Consider the following 15123-nt stretch of genomic DNA (forward strand, 5'->3'; position numbering starts at 1 on the left):
GGGAGTTGATGGCAATCCCATCCTTGACTTGCCATAATGCCAACCCATCATGGTCACTGACTACTTGACCCCCCCCCACCCCCGAGCCTGCCGCAGAATAGGATCTCAGGTGGCACATCTTTTAACTTTCAAATAAACTTCGCAGCAGGAAAAAGGAGAGTCATGGGGTGGTGGTTTATGATCAAATCCCTTTAGATAGACTCAATTTTCTAACCCATCCATGCAAAATTCAACATTGAAACTGATTTTTTTTTTCAAAATGCCACTTACAATAAATGGGCCAAGGGATTAGTGTAGATAGATATTTGATGTTTGATATGAACAGAGTGGGCCAACAAGCCTGTATAAGTACTGTATGACTATCTTCCATATCAGATTTCTCCAAACAATCAGCATACTTCAGTGGAAATGAAAATGGAAACAGATGTATGGAAAACTGCTAATGCTGTGTCTGTGTTCTCATCAGCAAATTTAGTCATCATTCAAGTTATTCACATAAAGTGAAAAAATTGTGACAAAGAATGGCTCAGAACTCAATGCATGATCCCATGCCGTTGGCAAATGTACAAGCTCTTGAGAACAAACTGGATGAATGTAAAAAGCTAGACTCACTTACCTAAGAAAACTGAGGGACAGCTGTGTGCTCTGTTTTACAGTGACATGGCTCACGCCTGCCTCACCTGGCTGTCATTCAACGTGATGGCAACTCACTACACCGGATGGGCCATACAATGTGCTTGTGTAAGGTTAAGGGTGGAGTTGTCTCCTTCCTAATTAACTCAACAAGGTGCTCGGACATGGTGATCTTTGTGAGCTCCTGCTCCCCAGAAGTGGAACATCATATAGTGGAATGCCGTACCTACTATCTGTCATGGGAATTCACTTTTACTATTCTGACAGTAGTCTACATCCCACCCAATGCCGATGTTAAGTTTGCACTTGAGGAACTAAGTAAGATAGCATTCCTTAATGACTACCATTCAGTAGCCCTGACATCCACCATCATGAAGTGCTTCGAGAAACTGGTGATGATGCACATTAACTCCAGCCTCCTAACCAGCCTTGATCCACTACAGTTTGCATAACATTGCAACAGATCCACAGCAGACACCATCTCATTGGCCCTAAACACATCTCTGGAACACCTGGACTCCTACGTTGGATCCCTGTTCATCAACTATAGCTCTGCTTTCAACACCATAATCCCTTCCAAACTCATCTCCAAACTCCTGGTCCTAGGAATCAGCAAATCACTCTGCCATTAGATCCTTGACTTTATGACCCACAGACCACAAACAGAGAGGATAAGTGACAACACTTCCTACACAGTAATTGTCAACACTGGCACCCCACAAGAGTGTGGCCTCAGTCTCCTATCATCCCACCTTATACATTCACGACTCCATCTACAAGTTTGATCTCCACTATGGTGGACCAGATCACCAACAATGATGAGACAGTACGGGAAGGAGATAGACAACTTAGTAATATGGTATCAGGACAATATCCTCACACTCAGTCCAGAGTACATGCCCCAATCAGCATGAGTGGTGCTGAAGTGGAATTGGTTGAGAGAGAGAGCTAGATAGGGCTCTCAAGAGAGAGCTAGATAGAGCTCTTAAAAATAGCAGTCAGGGGATATGGAGAGAAGGCAGAAACGGGGTACTGTTTGGGGATGATCAGCCATGATCACATTGAATGGCTCGAAGGGCCGAATGGCCTACTCCTGCATCTATTGTCCATTGTCTATTGAGAGCTTCAAGTTCCTTGGTGTTAATGTTACCCATAATTTGTCATGGAACAACCATGGTGTTTATCAACGATCCATAACAACACACACCTGGTGAAATCAATCTTTATTCCATAGGCAAACAAGAACATTCAAACAGCCAGCTGCTCGCGTCTGGCTCCGCTGGGTTGTGAGCAAGAGAGAGAGAGTCTTTGTGTAGTACCTAATACCATGTGAAGGGTGGCATACATATATGTGTGATGAAGGTTATAAATGGCATGAATTAATAAGGGTTAAACTACACATGGGGTGGCACAGTGGCGAAGCAATAGAGTTGCTGCCTTATAGCGCTTGTAGGGCCGGAGACCCGGGTTCGACCCTGACACAGGTGCTCTCTGTGTGGAGTTTGTACATTCTCCCCATGACCACATGGGTTTTCTCCGAGATCGTCAGTTACCTCCCACACTCCTCAGACATACAGGTTTGTAGGTTATTTGGTTTGGTATAAGTGTAAATTGTCCCTGGTGTGTGCAGGTAAGAGAGTGTTATTGTGCGAGATTGCTGGTCGGTGTGGACTCGGTGGGCCGAAGGGCCTCTTTCCGTGCTGTATCTCTAAACTAAAATAACAAAACTAACGGCATGGATGCGACAACCAAGAAGGCAGACCAACACCTCTGCATCTGGAGGAGACTGAGACTATTCAGCATGGTTCAAGTTAATCTTCCAAATTTCTACAGATGTTGCATAGAAAACAAACTGTTGGATTAGTTTGGGAAACGTTCCTGAATATTACAAGGTAATTAGGCAGAACGTTGCCAGGATGTGCCGCATAGCAGCAGAAGGCTCACCGGATGCGTAGCAGTACTGAACGACTGGCCGAACACAAGCAACGCGGCGGGCGGGCAGGCAGGCAGCCGAGAACAAAGAGGGACCCGGCGGGCCACTTGCGGCCTCATGCGGTGGCAGGCCTGGTTCACCGCTGCGAGAAGATAAGACTGTACTAAGAACTTCTGAAATGTTGGCGGCGCCAGAAATGTGGTGACTCTTTGTGTACTGTCTAGGTGAAGTCTGCTGTATGAATTTACCAGTTTGGATGCAAAGACAAAGAATTTCACTCTACCTAAGTACAATATGTGACAATAAAGTATCATTGAATCATTGAACTATTTACAAAGTTCCTATGCTGTTTTCTGTCGACATTCTTTTCACTGTGATCGTGTGGGCTTTACTTTTTCCACATGCCACGTTACTGCACATCAACAGTAAATAGCTTTTTGTGACAGCTTAACAATCATGAAAGATTATTTAAAGCACTATTTTTTCTCTTTAGTTATTTTCTGCTGCTGACAACCCAAATTTCCACCAACCCTGGTTGTGTGGCAATAAATTATATCTATCTATCTATCTTCTTCAATAATCTTTCATCCTACACAATTTCCTAAATGTGCTCATATTTCAACCATAACTTGAAGTGAAATTCCCAAATTCCACTCAATACAAAGGAATGTAGTGAACAATCTGACATTGATTTTCCTTAGATACTGTATGCTGACAACATTTCACATTGTTATTGTCAGAAGGTTCAGGACTTTTGAAGGCTTACCAAATTGAAACTTACCAAATAGTGAAAGGGCTGGATATAGTGAATGTGGAATGTGGAAAGCCTCAAAATAAAATGACACACCTTTAGAAAAGAGATGAGAATTTCTTTAGTTAGAGGGTGGTGAATCAGTGGAATTCATTGCCACAGACGACTGTGGTGGCCAAGTCAATGGATATTTATAAAGCAGAGATTAACAGATTTGTGATTAGTAAGTGTATCAGGGGTTAAGGGGCAAAGGCAGGAGAATGGGGTTAAGAGGGAAAGATAGATCAGTCATGACCGAATGTCAGAGTAGAATGTCAGAGTAGATGGCCAAATTCTGTTCCAAGAATCTATGAACATGAATTTATGAACTGAAAGACAGCCTGAATGCAGAAATGCAAGACTTCATGAGAGATATTTTTCCTATCCTTCTCCTCTAACACTGTACTTCTCATATAACTTCCCAGCTGAAAAATCTATCTGTGGAACCTGTGTGTGGTTAAACTTACAAGAGGACAAGGTTAAAGCTGACATGAAAGTATCAACTTAAAACGTTTTAATGGTGATAAACAGCTGCATGAGAATATGTTTTAGATAATGTATGTTTAATTAATTAAAATCTTTTCTGAGTGCATTCCTTTTATTTTTAACAATTGTTTACATTTCTGATTTATTGTCCTTCTACAGAGTAATTAGTGAATAAATGGGTGTAATACCAAAGTTATAATCTAACCTTGTCCTCTTGTCCTAGAGACCTACACTGATTTTCTAATGTAAATATCGATGAACATTAATAAAGTAGGTGGAGCAATTTTTTCAACGTGCGATAATCTTCAAATAACCTTCAGTATACTAAAACCTTAGTATAATAATGCATCACTTTCTCCTAATTTATTCTTTCAAAGCCATTATAATATTTTACAACTTTTAAATGCTCTGTTGCTACTTTTAGTTTCAAGGTTTCTTCTCCATGTAACTGAAATTTCCCACGCGTTGGTATCATCTTCTGTACCCTATACGAGGCCTTAACATCCTTCCTGAAGGAGAAAATAATAATTCCACTACCCAAAGGATTAGATTAGATTAGATTAAAGGTTTAAAATATGAAGCAATTCTATTTTTATTCAAAAATAAATGGGCAGTACTTAACAGTATCAGTAAGTGCAATATTGCATGAAGTGATTAGATAACAATGTACAATCTTTTACTGATTACCAACAGGAAATAGCTTAGGTATAAGCCTTCCAACAATGCATACCATGTAAAAGTAACCAGCATTTACAATCCGTTGAACTTTAATACTTGTTTTTCTCTTTTAATCAATTGTCACTGTGTTTGGCCCATATCCCTCCAAACATGTCCTATCCATGTTCATTAGAACATTGAACAGTGAGTAAAGAGTAATTAGAAGCATATAGAATTATGAGAGGTATACATAGAGTGGAGAGTCAGAAACTTTATTCCCAGAGTGATAAATCTGCACATCTAGAAGACATACTGTAGCTTTATAAAGTTCAACCAAAGGCGGGAATTGATGGAAAAACATACTGCTGAATTGTGATTTTGAAATTATTTTTGCACACTCCAATAAATTATGTAGTATTCTGTGGGTAATTGCCATATATAGCCAGGAAAATGCATTTATAGAACATAGTAAAACATAACACAGGAACAGCCCCTTCAGCCCACAATGTCTATGTCGAACATCATTCCAGGATAAACTAATCTTATCTGGCTACACATGAATCATACCTCTCCATTGCATGCACATCCATATACCTATCTCATAGCCTATTAAACTATCATATCTGCCTCCACCCATCACTCCTGGAAGTGCATTCCAGGCACCAACCACTCTCTGTGTAAAATAAACTTGTTCCACACATCATCTTTAAACTTTGTCCCTTTCACCTTAAAGCTACAGTATGTCTTCTAGATGTGCAGACTTATCACTCTGGGAATAAAGTTTCTGACTCTCCACTCTATGTATACCTCTCATAATTCTATATGCTTCTAATTACTCTTTACTCACTGTTCAATGTTCTAATGAACATGGATAGGACATGTTTGGAGGGATATGGGCCAAACACAGGCAGGTGGGACAAGTGTATCTGGGATATGCTGGCCAGTGTGGGCAAGTTGGGCTAAAGGGCCTGTTTCCACACTGTATTACTCTATGACTATGACCCTATGAACATCTCACTTACTCTTTCAATTGGGATCCTATTCGTAGCCTGGTTCAGAGTGAGCCATCCCAGTATTGGGGCCCATTTTTGTTTCAGTACTCCCATCACACAAATTAGCCCTGCTCTATCCAAACAATACACATGTTAATCCATCTAATTTGTTTATCATTGTTCCATGTAACTTGTGTAATTATCCAAAGTTTATTATATTGAGAAAAATATTTTCTGATTTAAGTCCATTTTTTAATTTTTCTTTGCTATACAATCTTTCTCGTCTTGTTTCTATGTGTGTGTGTATGTGTATATGTGTTATTGTATCTTCGCCAAAACGGTATGCGGTAGCGCTGAAATTTGTGTAGAACCTTAGGCCCCTGTCCCAGTTAGGAAACCTAAACAGCAACCTCTGGTGACCTTGCCCGCCACCCAAGGTTTCCATGAGGTCACCGGAGGTTTTGGTCACTCTCCCTAATGGTCGAAAGTGGTTTCCGTGTGGTCGAGGCTTCATCTAGGTTGCTGCTATTTTTTCATCATGATTAAAACCGGCCTTGACTAAAAATAGGTTGCCGTTTTAAAAATCAATCATTTTTTTGTCGCAGGTCTAGTCAAAGCCGGTTTTCTTCATATTCGAGGAAGGTTTTCAACATATGCGTGGGAGGTGGTAGGAGGTTGCAGGTCACCTCGACCTTGATTTTTTTTTTGGGTGGCGGGCAAGGTCATCATAGGTTGCTGTTTAGGTCTCCAAAGTGGGACAGGGGCTTTACTCAGCTTTTTCCTGTCGTCGGACTTGTCAAGTTTCCTTCAGATTTGATGTTAAATTTCACAAGTTTTTTATATTTCAAGGTTTAAAAAGCCAACTTTAATAAGATTTTTACTGTTAAAATCCTTCCTGCCAGCTTCCTACAAACTTTGATACAAAGTTGCAAACAGGAACACTCTGTGCTTCCACCAACCTTTCACCTAAGTGGGATATCACAGTCATCCACCTGACATTTACAACAATGTTGCCATCATACAACACTTACTCCAGCTCCTGGAAGGACAGGAGTGGGGAGGGTGAATTGGTATTGCAATTGGGGAAGTGCAATTGGAATTTTATTTTATAGTCCTGTGATGGGGGAGGCAGGGGAGTGTTGGAATTTTATGTTCAGCAAGGGGTTGAGTTGGGGGACCACGCTTCCCATGGGGGGTATGGGTTAGTGTTGCAATATTGCATTGGGGAACGGGTTGCATTGGGGGACCAGGCCTCCCGTGTGACAGGGACCCAACGGGTCTCAGTTGGTCTAGTATATATTAATGATTTAGATGAAGGAATTTAAAGTACACTGTAACATTAGCAAGTTTGCAGATGACACAAAGCTGGGTGGCAGTGTGAACTGTGAAGAGGATACTATGAGGATGCAGGATGACTTGGATAGGTTGGGTGAGTGGGCAGATGCATGGCAGATGCAGTATAATGTGGATAAATATGAGGGTATCCACTTTGGTGGCAAGAACAGGAAGGCAGATTATTATCTGAATGGTAGACACAAAATGCTGGAGTAACTCAGCTAGTGAGGCAGCATCTCTGTAGAAAAGGAATGGGCGACGTTTCAGGTCATGACCCTTCTTCAGACTCATTATCTGAATAGTGTTAGATTAGGAAAAGGGGAAGTGCAACGAGACCTGGGTGTCCTTGTACATCAGTCACTGAAAGTAAGCATGCAGGTACAACAGGCAGTGAAGAAAGCTAATGGCATGTTGGCCTTCATAACGTGAGGATTTGATTATAGGCGCAAAGAGGTACTTCTGCAGTTGTACAGGGCCCTGGTGAGACCACACCTGGAGTATTGTGTGCAGTTTTGGTTTCTTTATTTGAGAAAGGACATTCTTGCTATTGAGAGAATGCAGCGTTGGTTCACGAGGTTAATTCCCGGTATGGAGGGACTGTCATATAATTAACGAATGGACCGACTGGGCTTATACTCACTGGAATTTAGAAGGATGATAGGGGATCTTATAGAAACATATAAAAGTATTAAGGTATTGGACACGCTAGATGCAGGAAACATGTTCCCGATGTTGGGGGAGTCCAGAACCAGGGGCCACAGTTTAAGAATAAGGGGTTGGCCATTTAGAACTGAGATGAATGCAGATGGTTCTTTAACACACATTTTCTGGCTCTGTCCTCATCTACAAAGATACTGGTCTGAAATATTTAAGTGGGTCTCTGGGGTCTATGGAAAAGATATTCCCCCTGATCCAGAACTGGCACTTTTTGAATGCTCAGAGACTGCTTTGAACTTCATGTCTGAAGAACAGGAAGCACTGATGCTTGGTATGATGGCAGCCAAGAAAATGATCCTAACAGACTGGAAATCATCCACACCTCCCTGCTTCGAAAAATGGCTCACTGAAATGATAATAATCATACAGATGGAAAGGATACGCTTCCACAACTCGAAGGTACCCAACAACTTTTTTAGTGTTTGGGGACCATTGATCAACCATCTCAAAGACCAATAATTTCATATTTTCTGCAGCGATGTAGACCTGTGCTCTTTACTTGTGCTCTTGCACTGCCTGGCTGTGTAGCACCATGTGGATTGCACCAATAGTGTTATGTCTGGCGGCTCTTTCTGTTGTCTTTCTTCTCTTTCTTTTCTTTCTCTTCTTTGTTTTGTATAGTAATAAAAAGGAATTTTTTTTAAATGTGAAAATAAATAAATAAATAAAACGACTGAGATGAGAAAAAACGTTTTCACACAGAGATCACTGGATGCATTCAAAAGAAAGTTATATGGAGCTCTTAGAGCGAGCAGAAGCGATATGGGGAGGGTAGGAACAGGGTACTGATTGTGTATGATTGTGTATGATCAGCTATGATCAAATTGAATGGCGGTGCTGGCTCGAAAGGCCAAATAACCTACTCCTGCACCTATTTTCTATGTATCTATGTATCATTGATTACACTTAATAGTTTTGGGTTTCAATATATTTTCCATCTATATTTTCTCTTGGTACTTTGTCAGCACGAATAACATTGCATTTATCTTTTGATAATTATATCAAGATATGGCTTTATGTGAGATGTAAGGTGATAATAGAATCTAACAAATTGAAGTTTACATCATGCAAATTGAAGCAAAGGTATCCTATTTGGTTATCAGTTGCCATAGGGATGCACATATAAAAGATGAAGGATTCACTTGAGAAATAGTTTTTGAATTGCTAGGCAACTGGTACGACTGAGTGTTGCAGCCGGGATTTTGAAGTGGAAAGTTCCATGAATTTTCTGAAATGTTTAGCAGGAAATCTTTATTTAGTCTCTCAAGATCGCAAACAATTACATTCAGGAAGTTCTTCAAGAAACTTTCAGTCATTCATCTGGCCTCAAACCTTCAGGACTATGGTTAAAATAGACAATTTCATGCTTAAAACAGATTTTGTTTTTACTGTAAGTACGGAAGCTATTAATATTTTCCTTAAAGGAAACAAACAATACTTTAGAACATATTATTTTGCCATAAATTGCAGGAACATTTATAATTTATAGGTGTCTTAGATATGTCCAACTTGTTTACAGTTTAAATTGAAAAACGTCACATGATACCATCAGTTCCTGTTTACTTAATACATGAGAAGTGAGTAAAAGTTAAGCAAAGGGAAATTGATTTTTTTTTTGTGTCAACAACTATATCCAAACCTATGCCACAAAATATTGCTAGTATAAATTGTTAATTATTAGTTTTATATCTGAAATACAATGCTGAAGCATTCAGTCACAATTTATACAATAAATATCTTGCACTTAAACATTACAAACTGTTTTACAAATAGAAAATGGGTAATAAATATGAAGAGGATGTGATTGAGGCTTAGGTGATGAAGATATGAATGGAAACAGAAGGTCTGAGAGAGAATAATAGTGAGATCTGCAGTATGGAGCAAAAGGAGTTTGAAGATAAAGAGAGGGACAAGGCTAAGGGGAGATTTAAGAAATGAAATGGGGTGAGAGAGGAAAGATTTAATAGAAATCTGAGGGGAAACATTTTTACACTGAGGGTGTTGAGAATATGATATGAGCTGCCCGAGGAGGTAGTTGAGGCAGATAGTAATAACAACATTTAAAAGACATTTGGATAGATACATGGACAGGAAAGGTTTAAGGGGATATGGGCCAAACATGGGCACGTGGGACTACTGTGGATGGGGCAGCTTGGTCAACATAGGGAAGTTGGGTCAAAGGGCCTGTTTTTATGCTGTATGACTATAATTCTTTGACTTTAACATTACAAACTAAAATCACCGAGTCATTAGGTATAGAGTCAATGAAAGTTACAAAGTTAATGTTGACTAATCAACAAGACTCAAGCAGAAAAACAGTGGGGGTTGATTGGGTTGGAATCATCTCAGTGCGGGGGCCAAGGAAAGAGCGTTCACGTCGCGGCCCTGTTTCAACCAATCTTTCCACCATCACGCACAAGAAGCACAAGAAGCGCAAGAAGCGCAAGACAGACACCGTTGTGCAGATGCCGAGAAGTGTGTTCAGCTCTGGCTGAACAACTTCTAATCTTGTATGTGGACTCGATAAGAAGAAGAAGTATCTCAGTGCTTTGGAGGGTTTCTAATATGGAGGTTTGGAGGCCAATAACAAAAGTATTGAGGTGACTACAGCCTCATCCTATCTTGTGAGTGATTATTCGTGGGGGAAAAAAAGGCAAAGACATTCATCTCCTGGGTGAAAATGCCATTGGAAATCCAAATACTGCAATAACAAGCAGATCCCTATATTATGCACAAACATCTCTGTAACAACTGCCTCCAGTTGGCCTCTATTAACAATCTCACAATGTTTTACTCAGCAAGCTGACTGCTCTGTGGAACATCCAACTTTCCCAGTCAAAAATGCTTTGGTGCCACTATTACCTCGTAGAACCCAAGTTTTGGTGCTAATCAGTTTACAAACTCCAGGCATTTAGAGAAAATTAGGACCGAACAGAAGGATCAGGAATAGGATGGTAAATGAACCGAAGATGTTATGATAGAGATGTCAATCTGTTCCTGCCATCTGGATTACATTGAGACATGGCTACAATTCCATTATCTAACAATAAATAATGTGTTTAAAATAAAATGTTTTACTTTGGAGGTAGTAATTATTGGAAATGCTCAGATGATTGGGTAGCTAAAAATCGCCCAGGTAACATCCCTGCCCTGGAACAATTGCAGTCTTCCTTTATATCTGAATGCTTAGTTCCACTGATATCACACAGGCCCAACTGCAATTCCAAATGAGCAATCTGAGGAGATGATAATGGGGTTTGAGTAAAAACCAATGTTCTGGAGCAACTCTGTGGATTAGGCAGCATCTGCAGAGGGAATGGACAGATGACATTTCAGGTCAGGTCAAACTGGCGGAATACGGGAGGGAAAACTGGAAAAGAGAGGTGGGAGTGGGGCATAGCCTGGCAAGAAATAGGTAGTTTAGTTTAGTTTAGTTTAGTTCATTGTCAAGTGTACCGAGGTGCAACGAAAAACGTTTTTGTCACATGCTATCCAGTCAGCGGAAAGACTTTGCATGATTACAATCACAGTGTACAGACACAAGATAATGGGATACAGGTAGATACAGGTGAAGGGAGTGGGATGATTAGCAGACATGACAAAGGGAAGAGGTGAAAAGAAGGCAAAAGGATTTCAGAGAAGGAAAGAACTGTTGTGAAATGTAAATACAGATGGAGGGATGTAGGTGGAAGAAACAGCGTGAAGGGGAAGAAGGGGGATAAAATAGAAATAGGTGACTTGAGATGGGACATGAGCGTACAGGAGACAGGAAGGAGCTGAGTGATTAGGTGGTGCGAAAAATGTGTACACACTGAGTTGAGGAGTCAGGGGAAAAAAAAGGGGAAGCTATTACTTGAAATTGGGTTGCAAGCGGAATATTGAAATAATTTGAAATAATTTAATTGCCACACAACCAAGGTCGGTGGTATTTGGGTTGCCAGCAGCGGTACAATAATAAAGAACACAACCACAATAAAAATTTTACACAAACATCCACCACAGCATTCATCACTGTGGTGGAAGGCACAGAGCTTGGCCAGTCCTCCTCCATTTTCCCCCGTGGTCGTGACCACCACCCTCCACAGCCGTTGCTGCGGGCGTCCAGATGGTAAGGGACAAAGTCAAAGTCAAGGTGAGTCCAGGATCGGCTCTTCCCAACCAGAGACCGCGGCTTCAGGCTGGTGTAGGCCGCAGGCCGGCGGTCAAAGTTTTAAAGTACCTGCCGTGCCGCAGCCGGAAGCACCGCAGTCTGCAGGGCCGGCGGTCGAAGCTCCCCTCCAGGGGAGATTGTAAGTCCATACCGCACCCGCGGTAGAAGACGGCTGCGGGCCGGCGGTGGAAGCTTCTTCCCCCGGGTCCTCCACGTGAGATCCCGGGCTGTAGACGCCGCACCAGCTGGAGTTCTGCAGACTGCCGGCTGCCGCGGGCCAGCGTAACGGAGCGCTCCCCTCCAGCGAGGTCTCACCCGCTCTATGCCGAGAGTCCACGCTGTGCCTGCCGCTGAAGCTCCGGGCGCGTCTCCGGGAAAGTCGGCGCCGATCCTTGCTGTTAGGCCACGGGGGAGGCGACCTGAAAAAGTCGCCTCTCCATGGAAGAGGCGGCCGAAGCAGTTTCCCCCTTACCCCCCCACACCACCCCCCACACTTAACACACAAAGAAACATTAAAAACACACTTTTAAACATACTAAAAAAATATAAAAAGTTGAAAAAAGACGGACACGCTGCCGACAGGCTGCTGCCAGTGCAGCGCCCCCTACAGAAGAATATGAAGTGTTATTCGTCCAGTGTGCATGTAATGTCACTGGTAATAGAGCAGCCCAAGGACAGAATGGTCAGTATTGGAATGGGAAGAAAGTTAAAATGGTTAGCAAATGGGTGCCCCAGCTGACCTTAGAAAACAGTATGCACGTGTGCGGTGAAATGGTCGGCTGCTCTATACTTGGTCTTGCCGATATACTGAAGACCACACAGGGAGCATATAATGCAATAGACAAGGTTGGAAAAGGTATACATGAACCTGAAAGAGTGCTGAGCACTTTATTTTTTACTCACTATTCCAGCATCCGCAATTTCTTGTGTGCCAACGTGGATTTCCTGTTTAATAAAGATATGTGCCAGAAGAAAACTGAACCATTTCTATCTCTCCTTGTGGGACCAGATTTTAAAGAGTGTTCTCTCGATCGATGGACATGATTTTGGCAACATATTGGCAAACTACTTGCAGAAAAAGATCAAAATTGGATTTGCAACATCGCTTTTGGAGTTTCATCAATCTTCAATAAACACATGGCAAGGGAACAAAAGGCTCACTCGTTTTTGTAGCAATTTTTCATTACAAAGGAACAAATGGTTCTCTATTTGCATACTTTCTAAAATAATCTCGATGAAAAAAAGTGTTAATCTAATAATCCTTGGGACCAATTTGTACTGTTGGCTCCCCCAAAAATGTATTTCCTTTTCTCCAGAGATGCTGCCCGACACGCTGGGTTACTCCAGCATTTTGTGTTTATCTAAACCAGCATTTGCAGTTCCTTCCTACCCAGACAATATAGTGATGTATTGTCTAATTTGTCTAAATTCTGAAAATCTAGTTTACATCCTAAAAAGTTGAGCTCATTTCAAATGACTCAATGGATTACAAAATACCATAGTTTGAAGTGCTCAAAAAATGTTATCATCTGGATGTTCTATTTGATGCTAAATTTGTCTCAGAGAACAAAGAAAATGCCTTGGTGATTTTAACCTACTCAGAAAAAATACTCAGTAAATTACCCGACGAAGGGAACCATTTGAAAGTGAGAATATGCAAATAATCAGAAACAACTTAATTATTAATGCAGCTGTAAAATCATGGTTATCATGGGAACCAGAAGTATAATTCTTTAGAAGATCAAGTTAATCAAGTTAAAGCTGAAGATAGACACAAAATGCTGGAGTAACTCAGCGGGACAGGCAGCATCGCGAGAGAAGGAATGGGTGACATTTTGGGTTGAGACCATTCTTCATGAAACCATTGTTCCTGAAAATTACCATGGCAAAGGTCAGAGGACTGGAAAATGTAACGGGATGGATTTTTATGCCAAGGATAAAAATATATGAGTTATGTCAGTGAGTTCAGATCACATAGCCTCATCCTTGAATCTAAATCAAACATTTGTGGAACATATGTTCTTGTTATCATATATACAGTAAACTTTTGTTACTATGGACCTCTTTATAATGGATTTTGGCTATAGCGCACAAATCTACCAACCTTCACTATGGGCTGCCGACACCACCCTCAGCCCGAACTGCCTCCCGGCCACTTCAAACCCGGGCTGCCGACACCACCCCCAGCCCGAACTGCCTCCCGGCCACTTCAAACCCGGGCTGCCGAGGCCACCCCTGACCCACACCATCACCACACCCACTGCCAGGCAGGGCTGCCAATCACAACTCAGGCCTGCAACACCTCTGCAGCTGCTTCCAGGCTGGACCTACTGCCGCCACCACCGGCCCATACAGCTACCTGGGCCACTTCCATACCGTGCCTGCCGCTACCATCGGGGGGGGGGAGGGTAAGAGTAAGAGGGGGAGGGGGGGCGTGGTAGAGAAGAAATTATCACCAAGTCTACGCTTGATCTCGCTAAACTACAGGAGGCCACATTGGGAACATTGGATGCAGTAGATAAGGTTAGAGAAGGTGCACATGAACTTCTGGAGGGACACTCGGGGTCTCTGGATGAGGCAGGGGAGGAAGTATAGGGAGAAATTATTCTGCTGTTGTTGCAGGGGAATGTACTAGGAGAGAAGATCATTTGGGTGCAAAGAAATGAATGAACCAAGTAGTTGATAAGGGAGCTGTCTCTGCGGAAGGCGAAAAGGGGTGAAAATGGGATTACGTTGGAGGTGATGGATTTTTCGAGTATGATATGTTGGATGAGGAGGATGGTGGGGTGAAAGGTGAGGACCACGGGAACCATGGGGGGGATGAGGTGCAAGAGCAGAACTATAGAACACAGAGGAGAGTAGGGTGAGGAATCCATCCTTGACAGAAAGGGTAAGAGGATGTTTACCAAAGAAAGAGGACATCTTGGATGTCCTAGAATGAAAAGTCCCATCTTGGGAGCAGATGCAGTGAAGATGGAGGAATAGAGAAAAGGGAATAAAATCTTTGCAAGAGGCATGGTGGGAGGACGTTTAGTCCTGATCACTGTGGAAGTCAGTAGCTTCATAGTAGATGTCTACGATGCAAATAAATATCTGACTGAACTCTTACTTAACAGTAAAAATAATTAAATAGTAGGAATAATTTGTTCTGAAGACTGTTATGAACTTTGCAGCTCTTCAGTACCAGCATTTGGTTAAAAATAGATGAGAGTGGCACTTGGCAATAATAAACACATCACTCTCCTAGCTACACAGACAGTTGATGGTAGAAGCTCTGAACCCTCTCAAACTGGAGTACCCTTTTACTGTCGAATGCATATTCCTTCTGTTAATAAAGCCAACAGACATCAGTCTAAAATGAGAATAGTTTACAATACTTGCAATGTTTACAGAAAAAGATATATAAACTAAATACAGTGACTCGGTTTGC

The sequence above is a fragment of the Amblyraja radiata genome, chromosome 1, assembly GCF_010909765.2.
Source record: "Amblyraja radiata isolate CabotCenter1 chromosome 1, sAmbRad1.1.pri, whole genome shotgun sequence".
Classification (NCBI taxonomy): domain Eukaryota; kingdom Metazoa; phylum Chordata; class Chondrichthyes; order Rajiformes; family Rajidae; genus Amblyraja; species Amblyraja radiata.